Source organism: Hibiscus syriacus, unplaced genomic scaffold (assembly GCF_006381635.1).
Source record: "Hibiscus syriacus cultivar Baekdansim isolate YM2019G1 unplaced genomic scaffold, ASM638163v2 tig00111458_pilon, whole genome shotgun sequence".
Taxonomy (NCBI): domain Eukaryota; kingdom Viridiplantae; phylum Streptophyta; class Magnoliopsida; order Malvales; family Malvaceae; genus Hibiscus; species Hibiscus syriacus.
The window spans coordinates 3,156,779-3,161,984 of NW_024063097.1; positions in this window are offsets into that span (position 1 = coordinate 3,156,779).

Consider the following 5,206-nt stretch of genomic DNA (forward strand, 5'->3'; position numbering starts at 1 on the left):
CACACTTCTTTCATTTACAATCCACTTCAACTTCATTCTATCATTTCCATTACTTTAATATACATATTTATATATATACATATTTCCCTTCTTGTAAAGGTGTTTATGCATTTTTAGTCTTCAATCAAAGCACTGTGAAGATCTTACTAGAATCAGGATCGAGCACACTCATATATGACTCGGAACACATAATGGATATCATATCACTGACCGTAAATTTCTCAACGTAAAAGGACAATTTTGTAACATACGAATAATTTGGTGACCATTTTGTAACTTTTAATATTTATAGGACTAAAAAATGTAATGATAATAGTTATGGGAATATTTTGTAACTTTTAATAGTCAATGGAACTTAATAAAGTAATGCCCTATAGTTAAAGGCTCATTTGTGTACTTTACCCTTTCTATTATTTTTGGGTGAATATAAGGTAGTATATGTTCGAAGGATTCTCAAGTATGTGACTATGAGAACTCATACACCCTTGTCTAGGGTATAAAAGAGCCGAGTCGAGCTCGAGTATTGACGAGCTCGATTCGAACTCGAAAACTTTAAATATAAGCTCGACTCAACTCGTAAACTCACGAGCCTAAAATTTTCAAGCTCGACTCGAACTAGAAAGATAATATTGAAACTCGACTCGAACTCGAAAAGGCTCGAACTCAAAAAAAATCAAGAGCTCACCCAAAGCTCGAGACTCGAGCTCGATTCAAGCTCAAGTGCTCACCACATGGCTCCGTAAATTAAACCATTGAGTTTGAGCTTTAATTTATAGAATAACTTGTGGAGCACTTGCTTCTATCTTAAATATGTGGGATATAAGGCCACATGTTGTGTGTGGGATATACGGCCAGAACTTCACCCTCTTCCCCGTGCTCTTCACCCTCTTCAACACCCTATTCATCGGAGACTGCTAAACAAGCTTAATTGAAGCCTCCAAGTACTGAATAGTGAGAAAAGTAATCGATCATGGAGAGGGAAACCATAGGATCAGAAATCCTGAATCGGTTTCAATAGAAGAGGAGTGCCCCAAACTGTAGAAATATGATAACAAAACAAGTCCCCTAGTAATGAGGATCGAGAAGCATAAATTGAAGCTGATTCAGGCTCATAAGATGAGGGAGAGAGCATGCCGCTTTTATCTTTTACAAGTTGGATGCCAGATTTACAGAGAGTTTGGGCTCCAAAGCAGCCGAATGCAATGAAACAAAAGTCTGATCATCTTCGAAAACTATCAAAAAAGAAAAAACATAGCAAGGCAAGCTATGACACAGTATGTGAGACTCCAATGACAGAAAATAAGCGGTCAAGCCCCTACGGAAGCACCATTGATGATGAAGACCATAGAGATAGTAGAGCTCACCCTCCCGGTCCTCTCTCAAAGGCTTTGTTCCAATATGACATGTAATAAGAATTATGGTTTCCCGCCAGCAGCCAACATAATAAGGCGAAGGATGCCGAGACCGAGCCCCTCAAAAGGAAGTTGCTTGCTGCCATATAATTTAACCAGACTGGTTTAATCTTAATCAGACTATGATTGTTTGTGAAGTAGTTATATAACTTGATTGTCATTAATTGTTCATATGGTTAATTTCATGTAAACTTACAGACTTAAATGTTAACTAAGATGTCTATTGTTTTTCTCCCCGTATGAGGAATAAGAGTTCCTTTTTATATATTTATTTTCATAGGCCCAAACTTCTCTCTAGAGTTGTAGCTCTGCAGTTTGCGTAGTTAAAGCATTTCAAAAACCAACTTTTGCTAATAAGAGCCATCACTTGCCGTTGCCGCCGTTTCATTAGTTTAATATGTATCGGCATGTTTAATAAATTTATAGTTTGGTATGTTATATTTTATTTTTTGTATTTCAATCACATGTGTTTAAATTTTCTTATTTGTTTTAAATGTTCAGGTGTCATTTATGTTACTTTTCATATTATTTTAGCTTAAACCGAATAGGATCAATTGCATATAAGACCCTATAGTTTATGTGCATTTTGTATTTAAGTCATTGGTTTAATTCCAATTTTATAAGTTTAATTTTACATTTACGTGAATTTAATCATCATTCTAAAGTTAGTATATTTAGCTTAAATTAGTCCTCACATTTAGATTTCTCTTAATTTAGTCCCTGTTTAGGATTGTTTTCTTTAATTAGTTGTGTATATTTATTTTGCATGTTGATATGTTTATGTATAAGTATGCGATTGATTTATTTAGGAGTCACATAACATCATTTTGCATAATTTGTATGTTACCTTCATGTGCATAACTTAACCCCTATCACATAATCAGATTTAGGGTTTAGGGTTTAGGGTTTAGGGTTTATAGTTTATGATTTAGGGTTTATCACAAAGACATTAATTAACCGACTTGGTACCGATTTATGAGGTAAGTATAATTTAGGGTTTATGGTTTATGGTTCATGTTTTATGGTTTATGTTTTAGGGTTTAGAGTTTAGGGTTCATTGCAAGGACATTAATTAAAATTTGAGGTAGTTGTATTATAGAATTTTTAATATATTTATAATATATTTTTAATAATGTAATTTTAAAAAATCTAAAATTATAATATAACAATTTTCGAGCTGATCACGAGCTTTTCAAGTCGATCCCGAGTAGCTCGCGATCTGTCTCGTCTTATTTACAGCCCTAACTATCCTTAATTATATGTTGGAAGGTGTGAATAGACGAAATAAATGACTGAGAACTGATCTTCTCGTTTAAGATCAATTTCAGATCATGTTACTAAAGATAAAGATTCAATTAAATGGGAAAGTCGCCGTTATATAAATTTTATATTTTAACATTTTATGCAATTATATAAATTATTAAAGACTGGTTAACAAACTTTTTAATTTATTTTACCTTTTACAGTAATTACACATAAAGTTAAAAGATTTTTTTTTCCATTTTAGATAAACATGATATTATGTGTAATTACGAAGATTGATACAAATATTTTAATTTTTATGTTACTTTTGGAATACTTTACATCATTATAAAAATTGTTAAAAGTCTCTGAAAAAATATATAATTTGTCTAACTTTTAACAATATATGTAATTACATAAAATATTGCAAACCTTATAGAATAAGTTAAAAAATAATATGAATTATTGTTTGAGATAACTAATTAATACATAAATGATACTCCGTATATTAGGAAAGATATAATACACTTGATTACATATATTTTAAAAAAAGAAAGTACCACATGCATATATTTTAAAAAATTGAAACAACTTAATAAAAATTATTCATATGATTCTAGAGTTTTAAATATCTTTTAATTTTATTATATTTTTTAAATTGGTATATAACTTATTCTTTTGTGTTTTCATATAAAAAATAAAATTGGCCGTTGAATATGTGAAAGTTACCTTTTCTTTGTATATTAGAGTCCATTTGTTTTGCTGAAAACATTTTACGGAAAATATTTTCCGAAAAATAAATTATTTTTTTTGAAAAATATTTTATGGAAAACGTTTTACAATGTTTAGAAGAAGTTGTATAAACCATTTTCCACTAGTTGATGAATTTTTGAAAATTTATTTATTACAAATAATAAATGCAATAAATAATATTATTTATCACAAAACTTAATATTACTATTTTTAAAATATTAGAATAATTTATTTATTTATTATTAAAAATTTATTTTTATAATTTTATTAATAAAATTATTAATATTAGTACATTTTATTGAAATACAAATATTATAAATTATATTAATTATATATTAAATTAATAGTATTATATTATAAAAGTATTAATTAATAGATTTTAAATATATTTATTAAAATATCATTAGATTATTATATTAATATTAAAATAATAAATAATATTATTCATTATTAATAATTTGATAATATTATTTCTATGAAATTAGTAAATAATATAAATTTTATTAATAATTTATTATATATTATTAAAATAAAATTATAAAATCTTATATTATTATAATATAATTGTGTGTTCTGGTATAATATTAAAAATCTAATATTATAATATTAAAAATATTAAATATATTTTAAATATTTTAAAAATTATTATTTTGATTAAAATGATATTAAAATATTTTTTATCGATATTATGGTCATAAAATAAAATTATTTTGAGTATTTATTCTTTGAAGTGAAAAATTTAGAAAATGACTTACGAAAAATCAGACCTTAAGTCATTTTCCAGAAAACACAAAAGAAATTATGTTGACCAGAAAAATGTTTTACTTTGACTAATCGATTTTTCTCCAACTAAACACTGTAAAATGAGAAAAACGTTTTCCAGAAAATGTTTTACGTAAAACAAATTAACCCTTACTTTTCAATTCAAATATTACAAGGACATATTTAGATTTAGTATTATTGTTGAAAACGAGTTTAAATTAAAAAAACGAAGTTTGGATTGATTTTTATAATATATATATAAATGGTAGGGAAATATAATTTAAGAAAACTTATGAGTTCAAATAGGAACTTTTATTTTTAATATTACTTTGATTTAAATTGATAAGTCTTAATTTTAATTAAAAAATCAAAATTATATGTTGATTACATTCAACGTTGGATTGCCATAAAATATAGCAACTTTTAATTGAATACAAAATTATGCTATGGAAAAACAAAACAATCTTAGTTGTTAAGAGATTGTTAATTTTTTTTATGTTTTTGAGTTTGAGTACAACATATACAAGGGTAGGGATGTAAATGAGACGAGACAGATCGCGAGCTACTCGAGATCGACTCGATCAAGGCTCGATAAATACTCGAATAGAATGGACTCGACTCGAGCTCAAGCTCGACTCGAGTTCTTAACGAGACTAAACAAGCTACTCGATATTCGACTCGAAAAACTCGTGAGCAGCTCAAAAAATGTTATATCATAATTTTAGATTTTTTAAAATTACATTATTAAAAATATATTAAAAATACACTATTGATAATTATAAAATTTTAAAAATATATTAAAAATTCTATAATACAACTACCTCAAATTTTAATTAATGTTCTTGTAATAAACCCTAAACCATAAATCCTAAAACATAAACCATAAACCATAAACCATAAACCCTAAAATGTAATTATCTTATAAATCAGTACCAAGTCGATTAATTAATATCTTTGCAATAAACCCTAAACTCTAAACCCTAAATCATAAACTATAAACCCTAAACCTAAATCTAATTATGTGATAGGAGTTAAGT